The sequence below is a fragment of the Peromyscus maniculatus genome, chromosome 1 (genome assembly GCF_049852395.1).
Source record: "Peromyscus maniculatus bairdii isolate BWxNUB_F1_BW_parent chromosome 1, HU_Pman_BW_mat_3.1, whole genome shotgun sequence".
NCBI classification, from domain to species: Eukaryota; Metazoa; Chordata; class Mammalia; order Rodentia; family Cricetidae; genus Peromyscus; species Peromyscus maniculatus.
Window position 1 is genome coordinate 57,096,888 of NC_134852.1, and position 18,448 is coordinate 57,115,335.

General features: G+C 38.1%; 1 long non-coding RNA gene across 1 annotated transcript in view; it reads right to left on the reverse strand.

The window, feature by feature from the left end:
* Nucleotides 1-268: 268 nt before the first annotated feature.
* LOC143266979 (uncharacterized) overlaps nucleotides 269-18,448 on the reverse strand; it is a 165,023-nt gene continuing 146,843 nt past the window's right edge. Inside the window, exons 7-10 of the long non-coding RNA XR_013041835.1 lie at nucleotides 10,204-10,295; nucleotides 4,425-4,742; nucleotides 3,125-3,341; nucleotides 269-937 (exon numbers count right to left, since the gene is read on the reverse strand). This is a non-coding gene — a long non-coding RNA (uncharacterized LOC143266979). The remainder of the gene's footprint in view (nucleotides 938-3,124; nucleotides 3,342-4,424; nucleotides 4,743-10,203; nucleotides 10,296-18,448) is intronic.

Below are 18,448 nucleotides of genomic sequence, written 5' to 3' on the forward strand. Positions count from 1 at the left end.
AAAGGTGTACTGGCACAGTCCTGGAAACCTAGCCTTCAGGAATGTGGACCTGCTGGATGGTGACTTTGGCAACAATCTGTGCTACAAGAGAAGACTGTGGCTTGAAAAGAAGTTATCTAATGAAGTTTATGGCTATTGTGAAGTCTGTTAGGACTGTCATATTGAGGCTTACATCCAGACCTTAGATCCTAGGGGAACAGAGAGAGACAAGGCTGCTCTTTGCAGAACTTGATTAACAAAATTCTGACATGTACAGGAACTGGGAAGTGGTTTAAGCACGGTTTTGTTTACTTGAATTTTGTTTTTTTGATTTTAGTTTTTTTCTTCAATTTCCTTTAGTTTTACAAATGCTTGACATTTCAAAATATAACTTTCTTGCTAGTGCACATACATGGACGATATCTCCTTAAGGAGACATCTATGTGCACTTAGAGAAGGTAACAGGAAATTGCCAAGAGCTTGGTCCTGCTTTCCAAATTCCTTCCTCTGAGATTGATCCCCCTCTTGCTCTAACCATCTCTTCTTTGGTTTCTATAGAATTAATCTCCCAAGTGTGCCCCCTCCATGGTATCAGTACTTCAGCACTGCATGTGTCTTGAAATGCAATGTATAGATACATGACTTTTATATCTGACTTGCTTGCCTTGACATCTGCAAGCTTCCTCCCCCACTCTAACATACAGTTATCTGTTGTGTGTTTACACCTAGTGAGCCAGTGAAAGAGTGGAGGGAAGGGAAGGAAAGAGGGGTAAGATAATGTGACAGTGGTTTGTACAGTACAACATCCGAATGGCAGAAGGATTTCCTCTTCACATATGGAGAGATCACATAGGGAGATCTCAGAGGCAGGATTGAAGGCATGGAGCTGAAGGCCCAGAGTGACTGTTGAACTGATGTTTGAAGTAGGAATTCTTGGTGAAGATGGAATCCGAGTCTGCTGTTGGCAGAAGGGAAGCAGAGAAAAGTTAGAAGCTGAAGGACAAAACTTGGAATGGTTGCTATTTTGATATCAAGTATAACTAGGCATGAATGGATAAAAGGAGCTGTCCTCAGTGAGGGACCAGCTAAGAAGTGTTTGAGAGAACTTCAGTTTATTTGGACATTTATGGATCAGAAGGACAAAAGAAATTGTCCCTTTTTCCTTTTCCCCCTAGCAGACTGGAGTGTTTTCCTGTCATGATTTGGGAAATCATGGTGGGAGCCAGTTCATGAAGCTTCTTGGGACTGCCTTCCCTGGTGGATCAGGCATGGAGCTCACTGGGAATTCTTGTCTTCTTTTGTCTTCTCAGACCCATCCAACCCAGACAGCCTTCTTGTTAAGTGTGGATTTACACACACATTTTTGCTACCAGAAGATGCTGCTAGAAGCAATTGCAGTGGTGTATTCCCCTAAATATAAAGAGTGAGTATAAAGGGTTCAGGTATGAAAGGTACAAGAGCAAAATGCTCTATGGCTCAGGATACTTTAAAAGGTAAATAATATCCTCAGACTCTCTTAACTGATTGCTATAAAACTTGCTTAAATTGCTATAAAAGCCTTCCTTTTAGGTGCACATTCTAATGAACACCATCTTCTCTTAAAAGATGTGCTGACACCACAGCTGGGTTCCTAAAACAAATCCTCAAGAGCCAGATATTGAAGAAATTCTACACCAGACACTGTATATGAGTATCATAACTTTTCATTCCCAATGTCATGTTATTTTGAATTTCTCAGCAGAGCTAGTGTTGGAAAAACAATGAAATATCCTGCCTTGTTTTGTAACAATTTTTGTACCCTGGACATTGTTCCACTGAAATTAGTGAACCCTGGTTTTAGCAATCCCCTACTTGGTACTCACAATGATTGATCAGAACAGATCTGTTTTTTTATTGATTCTTCTTCTTTCTCATTTCTACTATTGGGTTCCTTTGTGACATTAGGTTAATGTTCAAGAAAGACATCCAGAGAGAGTGAGACAGAGAGAGAGGAAGGTACATATACAAGGGTAAGAAGAAGGAGATGAAGGAGGAGGAGGAAGAGGATGAGAGGAAGAGAAGAAAGAGAGGACAAGGGAAGGTGATTGGTACTATGAAAAGAAAAGACAAGATCTAAGGGGAGGACAATGATAGCAGTAATGGCTAAGAATGGGAGGAAGAGGTCCATATGTCCTATAAGGGAGGAAGGGATGCATAGAGAAGGGGAGAGACAGGAGGAGAGGATGGGAGAAGAGATAGAGTGAGAGAGCAATAAGAAGATGGAAAGCAGAGGAGAGGAGGAAAGGATAGGCAAAGAAGGGAGAAAAGATGAGAGAAAGATGAAGAATAGAGAGAGGAAGGAGACTTGGGAGATATCTGATGACTGTGATTCTTCCTTTTCTCATTTCAGAATTGGAATTTTCACTCTGACACCTTTTGGATTAAATAAAGTATTGTTCTGCCCCCAGAGAGTATTTCTTCCCCATAAACAGGATTTAGCTCTACTCTGTATAAATAGCTATATACAAGAAATTGAGTCCATATTCCCACCCAGGACATAGAATTGATAAGGTTTATCTTCCTTCCTCATCCACATGGAAATTCAGCCTCATCACTCCCCTTCCTAGAAATCCATAATAACCATGTATGTAGGAAGCAGGGGGCAGTGGAATTAAGTTTCTCATATTTGCAACATGGTAATATACTGTCTCTGAGGGTGCTGACCATCCTGCACCTTTTACCTGATATCTGAGGATACTAATAGTGTGTACTTTAGAAGCTATTGAGAGAATAAAGGAAGAAAGACTAGAATGGACTCAGGGACAGAGTGTGTGCTTAAAGTCCATGCTTGAAGACTGGACTCCATCCCCTGTAACATGTGGAAAAAGAAGAAACCAACAAAGTATTGAACCCATTAGTTTATTCAAGGCTTATTACATGTTAATTTGGTCTTCATCAATGTCACTTTTAAGTTTCAGTTGGTGCTCTGAATGCCAAGAAAAAATGTAGGCATATTTTCTCATCCTGTCAGACCACTTTCAAATAACCACACAGAGACTTACTATTAGTTATAAATATTCAGCCAATAACTTAGGCTTGTTACTAACTAGCACTTTCAACTTATAATAACCCCTATTTTTATCTATGCTCTACCATGTGGTAGTACCTTTTTTTCTGCATGGCATATTCATCTTCTTCCTCTGCATCTGGATATCCACGTCATGTGACTCTGCCCTTCTTTTTCCCAGAATACTCTCAGTTTTCCTCTCCTGCCTAACCTCTTCCGGCATAGCTATTTTCCAGTTAGCTCTTTATTAACAATGAGAGCAACACATCTTCACAGTGTAGAAAGGAATTATTACACAGCATTTCCTCCTTTTTGCCTAATTAAAAGAAGGTTTTAATTTTAACATTGTAAAATTACATACAACAAAAACAGTTATCAAGTAAGAATTGCAGTTACAATATCCAGTCCATTTGTATTTGGCAAAGTTAGAGAAAATACTTTATTATTTATCTTATCTTCGTGTGTCTAAAGTTTTGTATCTAGTTTACCTTTTACCATAACTAAAGAAAACTATACATTTAACTACTTAGTCTTTAGATTCATCAAAGATTCATAACCTAATAACAAGGATATCTGGCTGCCTGTACAAGGTTCCTTGGTAATGTTGGGGCATCTATCTTTGGCCTACAGGTCTAACATATCTGATAGACATTCCTGAGAAGCTGGGAATTTTGAAAGACTGTCCTACTTTGTCTTGACAAAGTTCAGCAGTCATTTTCTTTTGTGTCCTGCTGGTCCAGGTTGGACAGCATTCAGTCTGGTATTAAGGAAAGGGAAGTTTCCTTGCTAAGTGGTTAACTTTTGCCATAAAGAAAGAAAACTCTATATGGAGGTTCTTCTATGCCCATCGTTTTCTTGGTAAATTGGTGCTGCCAGAAGCAGATATGTCTCATTGTCATTAAAAGTCTCAGGTTATTAAATGCATTAAATGCCATATTCTGTAGGTTTTGAAGTGTTTGAAGACTTTCATCATAGCATGCCAAAAAATCAAGGGAAATTATGTTTCACTTATATATAAGTAATTTAATATTTAGAAGTACTATGCATACAGTAATACTTAAAATTGCTTTACAAAGTTAAGAAGTTGATATTGTTTATACATTCTGAAAATATTAATATTTTATTAATGGAAAATTCACATAACCCTGGGTTTGTGTAGCATTTTCCAAAACTCTTGAAGTCATTAATATTTGTGTCTGAAAGTGACATGTATTGATTATGTCTTTAAATTCTACAAGAAGGAAGTTGAGTGAACTTGCTAAAGATTGGAGAAAATATTTAAAGCCTATGTGGTGAGTATCAGAATGCATGATAAAGCAGAATTCTCTGGGGCTAAGCTCTGCTCACTGCATTTCAACAGTTACTGAAGTGAGATACTGACCATCGACAAGCTGCTTACCACATATAGCAGGTATGTGAATGTTGTGTCCTCAGTGGGCAAGGGAAACTGCGCACAGAGGACTAAGTAGGTATGGCTGATTGAAACTGTCATCTTGTCTCTTCATAGTCTCCCAAATCTCTTCTTCCAAGGTATTTCAGGAATTCAAACCTCAAAAGACTTCCAGAATTCCTCTCAGAAATTAAACTGGACTTGGTTGTTAGTGATGGATCACACACTGGCAGAAACTGTAGACTGAAATTCATGTTTACTGTGAGTCACAGCTGCCCTTTCCTGAACTTCTTCTCCTTGACAGAATTTAGGGAAGTGCTGATAGCCCTGTCACAGGAACAGAAAGTGGCAATTAAGGTTCGAGGTGTCAGTTCACAAGAAGAAAAACTCTCTGATGTCTATTTACCTTGTTAAGCAATGCCACAAGGCTACAGAGTCCAGAACATCTTTTTTTCTGTGATACCTTCACATGTTTGCTGTTACAATCTTTACCTGGTATCCGATATGATGTATATGGATCTGGAGAGTTCCCCACTGCCTGTATTGTAGTGTGTTTATCTCATGAATACATTCCAATATTCTGGGCATTTTTATCTGTGGATTGTCATGAAGATGATTCCTGCTTCAGCTTTATTGTCTAATTGATACAAAGTTTTGGTGAATAAAAATAAATACTAGGATATGTTTTATAGCTAGGCCAACTAAGGAGCTGCTCTATATCACAGCTTAGATTTATGATTCAGGAAAACATTTGAGTCCAGAAGCCAGGCACGGGTTTCTTTTGCACCATTAAGTAGAACTAAACTTCAAAATAGCTTGAGATTAGACCAGAGGGCTTGCTAATGGTCTTTAAGATAAACATTCCCAGAAAATCAATCTTTATTCCACAAGGGCAAACTGAGCTGTTTAGCTATGTCATAAATACAAAACACCACAATTATTGCTAGCTGGCAAATGATTAATTCTTTATATTCATTCCTGACCTCAGTTTGTGCAAATAATTCTGCCTAGTAAGGGCTACAGAAAATAATTTGACTCTATAGCCCCAAAACAGGGCTATAGGTTTTTCTTTGATAGTCAGGAGCTACACACCAAACAGAAAAGATATTTTGAGATTTAAAGCATTGTTGAAAGTGCCAACTGAGCTTATACTAAAAGATATAAGGTACCCAAACATGAACTAGAGAATCTATGACATCACTACCATCATTTTTCTGAAACTCAGTACTCAACAGTCAACTCTAGGGTTTAAAGAGAATTTAGAATTTATGATTTCTGATTGTAGAGTTTTAGTGTAAAATGTTTACATGGTCATGAGTTGCTTTAATGTCCCTACTTGAAAGAATGCAGGGGGGAAAGTAGCTATATACTCAGATAGGTTGCAAGTATGCAATTTTCTCATCTTCTTGGGCTCTTCAGCAATTTACGTTTACGATTTCTTTATAAGTCCTTATAATATTTCCTCTCAAGATAGATAATAAAGTAATTGATTCCTTCTTTATAACTAAAACTTACAGTCTGTCAGTAAAAGGTTTGGCTGAGAAAATATGCTCCTTGCTTACACATGAAAGGCTGCTTAGATATATTGCATGAGAGTTTTTGACATGACTCTGCTTCACCTCATGCCTTTACCTATGGAATGTAACCTTTTTATGGCTCTTATATTGCCTGATTTTGTTGGGATATATATAAACAATGAGAAAGAGAGAATGAAGGAGAATAAAGGAACCATCAAGAGAATGTGTGAGTGTTATCATTTTTCCCTCGCCCTCAGATAGAAAAGTCACAGCTTTACCAACACTCTGTATTTTTCTTGGAGCCCAGAGTGCTGCCTTGGAGGCTGGCTCTCCAAGGCAGAGTTAGAGGACAAAGGATATATACATATGCATATGTATGTATGTATGTATGTATGTATATATATATGTATACACACACATATATGTGTGTGTGTGTATATATATATATACACACACACACACACACACACATATATATATATATATATATATATATATATATATATATATATATATATATATATGAAATGTCAAACTAAACAGAAACAAAAGAGGAGGAGGAGAGAAAGAAACAGAGCCAGACAGAGGCACAGAAAGACAACAGAGACAGAGACAATAACCATTCATAAACCACTTGTTACTCATATGGGTAGTGATTTTAAACTACTTATTTAAACTACTTCATGACATAAATGAAATATGTTGTGAACTTTCATTGCTTCATTGATAGGAAACACAGCAACTTCATCAAATTTATACTTATATTGTATATATATAGTAGAGGTTCCTCTATCCATCTCCCTCCACATTGCCCCTGTGTGAGTTTAAGGTCTTAATCTATTTAGAGCCACTTTAAGAACACAAAGCAATAAGACTTCACATAGAGGTCTTAAATAGAGATCAATTTCAGATGGTCTATTTCAATGATAAGTCATTTGGCAAGCAAGTTCTTTGGAAAACCAAACAATGCAAAAAGCTCTAGTGGTAAGAGACTAAAAAGATTAATCTAAAACAAAGTTTCTAAAAACAAGACAAAAATTTTTTGTTACCTACTCCATTAAACCCAGCAATCCAATAAATGTCAGAACTACTATAAAATCTCTTCTTAATCTCAGAAGTTACGTGATAAAGAGCTGTCTAAAGCACATGTAAATTATGACTCCAATGCTTGGCAGGCAGCCTGCCTGTGGGTCCACTGGAGTTAATAAGGACCATAATAATGTACACCCTTTGGGAACAGGTGTAGACTGCCCTAAACAGCAACTGTGACTAAGTCCTGAAGGCACAGTGGGTTTCTGAGCCTCCCATCCAGCAAGGATGCTCATGGCTGTCAGGATTAATCCTGTCACTCTGCACAGGCTCTTGGAAAACTGATGGCCCATTCACTCCACAGTTTCATCTACTGCCTTTTCCCCACAAAGTAAAGTTTTTAGAAATGTATTAGCTTAATATATCTGTGCTCATGTTCCCTGCTAAGTGGCTACAATCTCCACAAATATTCTCTGCAGGAAACAGTTCTCTCGTGACAGAAATTTCAGACATAGTTGAGGAAGAAAATCTGTAACAAGATTAATAAGGAGAAGGAAGTGTGTGTGTGTGTGTGTGTGTGTGTGTGTGTGTATGTGTGTGTGTGTGTGTGTGTGTGTGTGTACATGCTCTGTATATATGTGTGTGTTCTGCTTAAGAAGGTGAAAAAACTCTGCCTTCTCCATTTGTGTCATTGTGACTAGATTCTGCACCATGGATCCATGTTGGGAAATAGGTAAATAAGCCAATAGTTTTATATACATTGAAAACAGTAGTGAGTGAAGAATTAAGGCAGTAGGAAGCTGATTGTATTTTTGCCCTGAAGATGAATAAAGGCTGAGAGCTGATTGGAAGTCCTGCATATACACACTTGATCAATATTCACATCACATATGAGTGAATGAAATTCCTTATATATAATGATACTTTGGTTATAAAAATGGCACAAGCTAAATGAAAAGCACATTTCTCCCTTAGAAGACACTGTGTGCCTCTAGGCTGGAGAGACTGCCAAGAGCTCATCCAGGAAGAAACCACTGACAGGCAGATAACTCACTGGAAGGCATGTTCTTCAGCTTTGATCTCCAAGGGCCAGATTCCTTTAAATGTGGGACAATCCCTAGAGTATAGAGCCATGGGAAGTTATTCAACCAGCTCTTCCTATACTATTCTCTCTGCTCTCTTTTTCCTCTCTAATTGAAATCTCAAAACACTGCTCTAAAATGTCCTTTTGAGATTGCTGTCTTCTTGCAACTGGCCACAGTTGTGGTGTGAATATAAAATCATGACTGCAGGCTCTTGTGTTTGAATATCTAATCTCCAACTGGTGGCACTGTTTGCGGAAACTTTCGAAATTTTAGAACATGCGATCTTCACCTGGACCTCATGGTTACGGGACAGAACACTCTGATTCTGTACCTGCTCTGACCCACCAACATGTAATAAGCTCTTGCCCTGAGGTCTTACCATTGTGGACTAACATATACCATCATGCCTTCTAATTCTTATTGGACCAACTCTTTCCCACATTGAGGACCTTTCTCCAGGAAATTTAGTCTGTTATTGACAATTAATATAACCACTTGACATAATCTTCCTCATGAGGCATTGTAGGTATTTATATTACTCCTGCATCTAAATAGTGTGAGCATTGTAGCTTTGTTTTCTGAGCCTCTGCAGAATCTCATTCTGCAGGTGACCTGACCAAGCATCCAATGAAAAAAATCTGAGCAATAATGTAAAATGCAGTGTTTAAAAATGAGCCTGATTTGTGAGTAACTTGCACCTAGATTCAAGAGATTCAAACCTGAACATCATAGCACTGAGGATGTCACTTACAATTTCCATTCCACAGACTTATCTTTTATAAAGCACTATCAGTGGGAATATTTGGGGGATTGGAAAGAGATATTTGAACATCACATCAGGTTCACACCTCATATTTTCAACAAGGAGAAAAATTGTGCTTGAGGGACCAAGATCAATTGCTTTGTATAAATCATCTCCTCTATGAGTCTTGAATGGTACTAATTATGTATCAGCTGTTTAAAGAAAGTAATTATTCAAAACACTTCCATACTCCATGAATGGAATGAAGAGCACCCTAGCTGTATCAGTGATCTACTGACATTCAGATTCACAGAGAATGCAATAGTTTTAAAATCACTGGATCTTTCTTCTTTATAAATAGAAATAAAAATTCTCATTGTTGTCCAAAGAGTCTAAGCCTCTGGCTACTTGTCACAAAATCCAAAGCTTGATAAAGTTTCTAAAAAGTAGAGAACTCTAAATGCATCACTGTCCCTTAGATAGTTGCCCAACCAAGGAAACAGTCACTGTGGAGGTGCAAAAGAGAATACTTCTACTTTCATGTTAACCACCCCAAACACCCCAAACTCTGTGAGCTCCTTATGTTACAATGTTGTGATCACTGCTACCCTTTTAGGGAATTCTAGGCTGTAGATGTAACCAACCGTCTTATTAAATAAGAAACACAGAAACAATGTAAAAGAGAAAGCTGAGAGGTCAGAGCTCAGAGCTAAAATCTCACCCTTCCTCCTGCTGTCCCAGCTTCGCGAAAAAAAGACCTACTTCCTGTCGGTTCGTATTTTTAAAGTATGTTGTTCTGCCTTCTCATTGGTTGTAAACCCAAACACATGACTGCCTCGTCACTGTCTGAATGTACAGCCCCCTAGGTCTTAAAGGCATATGTCTCCAATGCTGGCTGTATCCCTGAACACACAGAGATCTTATGGGATTAAAGGCGTGTGCCGCCACCGCCACACTCTTGCTATGGCTCTAATAGCTCTGACCCTGAACACACAGATATCTATGGGATTAAAGGCATGTGCCACCACCGCCACACTCTTGCTATGGCTCTAATAGCTCTGACCCCCAGACAACTTTATTTATTAACATACAATCAAATTAATATTTCAGTACAAATCAAAATAATATTTCAATACAATTAGATTACCACCACACTAGGCAGAAAAGAAGGGTACGAAAAATATTCTGTCCCTCTGTAGCTACTCACATCCTAGGTACCATTTGAAACATGAAAATCAACATGTCTACTCCTGAGAAAAATTAAATGTCTTCTCTTCTGTAATAACGTGGTAAGTATGCAAATAAGATATAATAATATTATAAACAGACTTTCTTAGAGTTTCTATTGCTGTGAAGAGACACGGTGACCATGGTAACTCTTATAAAGGAAAACACTTAATTGGAGACTTACTTACAGTTCAGATGTTTAGTCCATTATCAGCATGGTGGGAAGTATGACAACATGCAGGCAGACATGGTGCTGGAGAAGGAGCTGAGAACTCTACATCTGGATTGGCAGTCAGCAGAGAGACAGAGACAGACAAAGAGAAAAAGAGACAGTGACACTGGGTGTAGCTTGAACATCTGAAACCTTAAAGTACACCCTCATTACTACACTTCCTCCAACATGGCCACACCTCCTAATAGTGCCACTGCCTATGATCTCATGGGGGCCATTTTCATTCAAATCACCATATTCCATATCCTGCCCCGCATAGGCATGTAAGCATATCATAATGCAAAACGCATTTAGTACAACTTTGAAAGTCCCAACAGCCTATAATACTATCAGCTCTGTTTAAAAGTCCAAAGTTCAAAGTCTCTTCCGAGACTCATGTAATTTCCTAACTGTAATCCCTTGTAAAAATCAAAATGAAAAAGACAGATCACATACTTCTAACATATAAAGGCACAGATTATATATATTATCATTCCAAAAGAGAGGACAGGAAGCATAACAAGGAGATGCTGGACAAAAGCAAGGTTGGCAAACTCCAAACTCTGCATCTCCATGTCTGATGTCAAAACTCTCTTATGATCTCCAACTCCTTTCAGTTTTGTCAACTGCAACAGGCATCTTTTTCTCTTGGGCTGGTTCTACTTCATGTTATCAGGTTTCCTACGGAGGTATCCCACAGCTCTGGCATCCCCAACGTCTTGGGGTCTCCAAGACAATCCAGGCATCAACTCCACAGCTTCATACAATGACCTTTCTAGGCCTCCATCCAGAACACCCTTGACTCATATCCTCAGTTGCTTTCCTTATGCATGGACAGAGGTCCTATAACCCCTTTCCTCTATCCTGGACTCTAAAGCCAGAATCACATGACCAAAACTGCTAAGTTCTGCTGCTTGGTAGGGCTGGAACACAATCCCTTAATTCAAGCACACCAGCTTTCTGTTTTCAATGGTTTCCTTTATTGTCTAAGCCTAGCTGCTCTGGAACTCATTCAGTAGACGAGGTTGGCCTCAAACTCTGAGATCTGCTGCCTCTGAATTCTGAGTTCTGGGATTAAAGGTCTGTACCACCAGGCCTTTCCCTAACCTTTTCTTAAATTTATTTTCACAAGTTGGAAGCTTAGTTAGCTGGGATCTTTCTCCGAAATAACTACTCCATTTACTCCATGTAGCATAAGGTTTTTCTTTAATCTGTTTATACTTCCTGGTGCTCCTTTTCTCCTCATACTGTACATTTTGTATTTTTACTTGCTTAGCTTGCTCTATTTCATTATAGATTTGCATAAGCGTGGCCACTAACAACCAAGCAAGACATTCAATACTAGGCTGTCTTGAAATCTCCTCTGACAAAGCTTTTAATCCATAGCTCTTCAATTTAGCCTCAGGCAGATTTTTTTAACAAGAGCAGAAAGTAGTCACATTCTTAACCAAAATATCACAATAATTATGTCTAGGCCACAAATTAATATTCTCCTCCCCTGAGACCTCTTGAACCAGGTCTCACAGTTCAACTCAACCCAGCACTACTGTCTTCCATGACCCTAATAGTGTGACCCATTTAGTCCCACTTAAAGCATTCATCTGCTTTCCTAATTCAAAGTCCCAAAGTTCACATTCCTCCAAATAATACCATGGTCAGGCCTATTCAACAATACCCCAGTCTCTGTCTTAGGGTTTCTATTGCCGTGAAAAGAGACACCATAAACATAGAAACTCTTATAAAGGAAAACATTTAATTGGAGCTGTATTACAGTTCAGAGGTTTAATTCATTATCAGCATTACAGGACATGGCAGCATGCAGGGAGACATGGTCCTGAAGAGGTAGCTGAGAGCTCTATCTATATCTGGATCAGCAGGAAGCAGGAATAGAGACACTGGGTCTAGCTAGAGCATGTGAAACCTCAAAGTGTACCTCCAGTGACACATTTCCTTCAACAAGGCCACACCTACTCCAATAAGGATACACCTTTTAGTAGTGACACTTCCTATGAGCTTACAGCGGCTATTTTCATTCAACCCATCACAGAGACCATTTCTAAGCAAAGTAATAAAAAATCTTTACCATGTTCATAACTTGTTTTCAAGCTGGCCTCCATGGATAGATAAAATTAAACCTAGAGTAGCATTTCAGTATCAACAAGACCACAAGGTTAAAATGCATCAGTATTATACTGGCTGCAAACAGGAATGGGTAAACTAATGGCAACAAACACAATGAGCTGTGCCTTCCTGATCCAAACCTGAAGAACAGAAAAGTAGTCAAAACGCAGTCAAGACTGTCATTTTTCCTCTTTGAACATAAAACTAAATGGTAAATGGAAGACAATAAATACCATATATATATATATATATATATATATATATATATATATATATATATATATATATATATTATATATATATACCATATATATACCGTATATATATATACCATATATATATACTGTGCTCCACAGCACCCAGAATAACTCCTGCTGACTGTGAGGTTAAAGCAAAGAGCACTGAGGTTAATATTCTTCTTTGGTCTTCCTGAAAGTACAAAGTTCAGATTTTACACTCTAGCCCCATGTCACCCTAGAAAGATGGCAATTTTGGCCTTCTTAATAAAAAGCTAGCAGGAGGAAAGGCCCTTGGCTCCTGACCCACCTCTCTGTATTCCAGGATCCCTCATCGTGTACTCCACAGACCATCAATTTTACTTCAATCAATGAAAGTCATTTTTTGAAATGGGAAAATCTCCCCTATTCTTCCATGTCCTTCCTCCCAGCAGCTGTTACCAGATCAGTTCCTGTCAGTACCTAGGATCTGACCACACTAATGAGCCAGGCTCAGCCACCCTTCTTCCATAAGACAAGAGGCAAAGTGAAACACCGAAAAAGGGATTTAATCCACTGAAGCCTCATTGGGAAGTGGGACAAAGAGGTCCAGAGACAGCCCCTCAGTTTCCACTAGAGGGTTGAGGGAAATCCCAATTTCTTGATTCTACTATTTCAATAGTTGGACAGCCAAATGTGGAAAGAGATTATTACTAGGATAAGTACTTTCACAGACTAAACCCCAATACAATCACCTTTGAATTCCTTATGAGTACCTTTTATGTTTGAGAGAGTGACATCAGGATTGTACCTGCCAGGAAAATGATTATTTTGAAACTGATTGTACATTCATGGCTTTAGGATCTTACACTGATGTTCTTTGGGAAAATTTAATGCATACAACTTATTGAACAATTCAGAATTTAATGTTTGAAATTAGCAATAAGGTACATAACTCTTCTTTGTATACAAATTAGGAAAAGTAGTTATTTATCAATTCTCATTTAAAGTTAATTATAAATATATGCTGTGTTAACTTTCTGCAAATATAAATTTATTCAATTTTAAACTTTATGTACATGTATAATCTAGTTAAGTTACATACTATATTCACACATGCCATCTTTGAAAGCAGGTCGCAGTAAATTCTTCAAGTGTTTTATTAACAGTTGCCTCCCAGACTCAAATTAACAACACACAGCATCACTATAATGCAAGGAAATACAAACTTTCATTTGTATTCTTCCTTGATTTGATATAAATTACGTACATAATAAGGCATTTGCATCAAGATATATCAGAAATAAAAATCTCTTCTACCATACTTTGCATACACATTGGCACGAAGTAATATTTAAATTGTAGTGCATGAAATAAGTAAATTTTGTGTTAAGTAGTATCTGTTTCTCCTTTTTCTGAAGACAGTGCTAAGCAATAAATAGCACCACAAACTTCACTCAAGGAACTGTTGTAAAGATTGGAATTCTCCTATGAGGATTTGCAGTAGTGAGGTATAAATGTATCTCACAATGAAATTCAGCATAAAAGATTATTCATTTTAAACAAATACAAAGCATGTCTCTATATACCCCAATTAGCATCTACATGTCTTGTGTGAGAATAGAAATCATCTTCTAGAATAAATGCTGGAACTTGAAAACTAGGACCAAGATACATGAAAAAATGATATAGTAAAACTTATAACTGAAAGAAACAATTTTGAACTGTTTGGAAAACAATACAAAATTAATATTGTCAGTTTTTTGGTGAGATTGGCCTCTCAACCTGCCACCATCCACAGAATCTCAGTTGTATAGTCTAATCAAACTCTCTGTGTTGGTATACCACAAAAATATCCATTTCCATTTTTATATATCTTGTATATTATCAATATAACTTTTTTAAAGTTTTCTTTTTACTGAGGAAAGTATAACTATGTTTAATAAGAGCAATTTCCTCTACAATACTATTCTGCCATTTCTTTCAATGACACTAGAAGCATATTTCTGACATTGAAAATGATTATTTTTGGTTCACTTTGATTTAGAGGAGCCTCTCTTTCTTTCTTACTTGTTCTCTTCAATTCTCAACAAAATGCTTGCACACTCAGATTATATACACAAGTGATTACCACTTAATTATGAATATTACCTAGGAAATTAAATGTAAGTTGATTACTGTGAAAGCATTATAGAGATTTCTGTTTAGTCCTGTATGGTACAACATGCCAAACACCAAATATATATTTACATGACTATGTGATATATATCCTGTCACAAATTGCTTCTAGATATACAGGAAATGAAATAATATAAAATTAAACAAAATACAAGTGAAAATTTCAATCTATAGACAGGATCCATAAGGCTGGTGCTCATATGACCCTCACATAAATCTATAATTATTACAGTAAACATCATAACTAAAGAAAGACTAAAAGCTAATAATGTAATAATTCGTACAGAGCACATGAGTAACTGTTTGTACTAGAAAACCCAGGATGTTAAATATTCAGAGTTATCCTCTCAATAGAGGAGCTATATATCTGTTTTCCATGCAGAAGGCTGAGAGTGGATGTTGTTAAATGCCAGGTGATCTGTGCTATCTGAGTGGCCATGCCACGCTCAAATTCCCCAGACTATTATGTTTACCCCAGATTCTTCCCTCTCTAGACCTTTATCTTGAGCTTTTTTTCCTCAGTCAATAGAACCTATACTTAGGGGAACAGTCACACGTGCTTTGTAGTTTAGTGCCCTACACAATCATAAGACTACACCAGATCATCCTCGGGGCCCTTAAGCTATAGAAGCCATTCTTATGGAAGAGGTCACATGTACTTTGCAAAAAGAGTTTTGATGTCATCATGTCTTAAGCTTTATTGTGCACATGGGATTGAGATAATTGTTACCAAGAAACTTTTTTTCCAAAATTGTACTGTACTTTAATGCCTAAAATTTAAACTGCCCAGTGTCAGACTCCTGAAATTTAAACCAACACTGGCAACTGAGTTGTGTTGAACAGGATTTCTTTCTTGCCTCATGTGGATCATTATTCTGCTGGCTTTGGTGTTTCCAGTGACCCACACAAGTAACATTTTTGCTTATTATTATTGTCAAGGACTGTGTAGTATACCTAACTTATAAGAACTGGACCACAGCAGATTTGCATGCACAACAAACACGACCACAAACATAATACATGGTTCTCTATCGGTTCCACAAAGACTTCAGTCAAATTCAGGAAGTTTTCAGTTCCATTACCCTCTAATGGGACTACCATGGTATATGTTGTGGTTGGCTGAAATCTCCCTTCTCTCTCTTTTCCTCCCTCTTTCTTCCTTCCCCCTTTACTTCCCCCTCTTTTGATGTGTACCAAGGGTTCCTGCAGAGCTCTCTGCAGCTGGTTTGATTATGGGGTGTTAGCTTATGGCTTGGATCTGTCTTTTGTGATGTGTTCTACAGCCTTGAAATGGTAGCTCTACAGGAATAACTTTGTGTCACCTTATATTTCTTACTTGAAGGAATAAATGAGATTCAAAAGATGCTATGGAGTTACTCATAAGTGAAAATGTGCCTTAGGTCACAAGTGTATTATCAGTGAATTTGTACTGGTGTTAATATGTAACAAATACTGAAGAATAAGAACTGAACTGAGCATAAACTTATTTTCTATACATGAGCAGAATATTTACACATTGAATTTGTTAGTATTGTAACCTTGAACCCAAGCACACTCTTGAATCTCCTGTGACATTCTGCTCCTTTATAAAAAGAGATATGTGCACCACATACATTGTTATAAGGATTGTGATATTTATCAAACAGAAACAGAGCAAAGAGGAAATTGTATCCACATTTCTTAATTGATAGCTTTTAAAATAATTACTTTATTTTCAGTGAAAAAATAGAGGATGGTCAGTCTAAATATCTGAGGCATTTGGTGCATTGTTTGATTGTAAATCTTATTCACCATGGCTAATGCAATGAATAACACACAGGGTTACTTATAAAAAGAATTCTTGTAGACGATTTACTGAGTAACAGTAAATAGGATTCTTTTGTTCTATGCCAGTTTCAGCTCACTGATGGTCATTCAAAGTTACTGTTAGAGATTTCTTTCTCTTCTGGGGTTTATGTCCATATGGTAAATGTGACTTATTTTCATGTTCTGTGTACCTTGAGAGTGTCAGAGTTACAAGGACCAGGCATTTGTATTTAATTTTACCCATAATCCTTTCAAATAGTTCTTTTCATGGAGGAGTATTTCCTGGTCATTATTTTTCACTATTTGACGAATGGCTGAGGTTGCAGTAGGGCTGCAGATACCTTTTTATGGGAACCTGGCTCCTTGGAGGGAGTGGGAATTGAGTGCAGATAATCTCAAAGTCAGAGCAATGGTTTCATTTTAAAAAGACACCTTTTCAATACATATGTAATTTCACAAACACTTGATAAACTAAAATAAAAAGATGGAAATGGGCCTTTGACAGTCCCAATGAGCCAGTACACAGAACCTAAGGAATCTCTATAATAAATTTCACATTGTCCCACATCATTTTCCTCAGAGAGCGCTTCCATTTTCTTCTCTGTGCTTTGAGACAGTCTTGTTATATGGTCTATGCTGGTGTCTAACTCATGGCAATCCTCTTGCTTCAGCTTCTCACATGCTTGGATTGTAAGAATATACTTCTATGTCCAACTAAGAGCCCACATATTCAATCTGGATCTAAGCAGGACATGTTTATAAAAAACAGTAGGAGACACAGTGGCAAATTAATTTTCTTGCTGTTAAAAACTGCCAATTTCATCCACAGACACCAACTACCAGCAGTGTGACACAAGCTAGGCTTTTTCCACGAAATTTTTTATGATAGTTTCTATGATTATCCAATGCAGAATTCTTTTAATTTTAGTAGTAATGTGGAGTTGGGGTTCTTAGTTTAAACAATATCACTTTCAATATCACTATGTTGCTTCTTTTTCTTGGTAGGCTAGAGCAATACTGTTTCTTTTTTTTTCCCTTTTATTTTATTTTACAATATCATTCAGTTCTACATAACAGCCACAGATTCCCTTGTTTTCCCCCCTCCTGCTCCCCTCCCCTTCCCCCAAGCCCACCCCCTATTCCCACCTCTTCCAGGGCAAAGCCTCCCCCAGGACTGAGATCAACCTGGTAGACTCAGTCCAGGCAGGTCCAGTCCCCTCCTCCCAGATTGAGCCAAGCGTCCCTGCATAAGCCCCAGGTTTCAAACAGCCAACTCATGTAGTGAGCACAGGACCTGGTACTACTGCCTAGATGCCTCCCAAACAGATCAAGCCAATCGACTGTCTCACCTATTCAGAGGGCCTGCTCCAGTTGGTGGCCCCTCAGCCTTTGATTCATAGTTCATGTGTTTCCATTCATTTGGCTATTTGTCCCTGTGCTTTGTCCAGCCTTGGTTTCAACAATTATCGCTCATATAAACCCTCCTCTTTCTCGCTAATTAGACTCCCGGAGCTCCACCCGGGGCCTAGCCGTGGATCTCTGCATCCAGTTCCCTCAGTCGTTGGATGGGGTTTCTGGCACGACTATTAGGGTGTTTGGCAATCCCATCACCAGATGATACTAGATGTGGAACAAGGATGACTGGACTCACATCACCAGGGAGGCTACCTGGAAAACAGGACACCAAGAAAGACACGGGGATCACCCAATGATGGAGAAATGGCTGAGATCTACATGAACAACCTGGACATGAGTGGGAGTAATGAAGGGAGAGGGTCGAGGGAAAGAGAGCCTGTGGGAGCGGGAGATCCCAGCTGGTTCAAAAACAGAGAGGGAGAACAAGGAATAGGAGACCATGGTAATTGAAGACCACATGAGAAAAGGAAGAAACAAAGTGCTAGA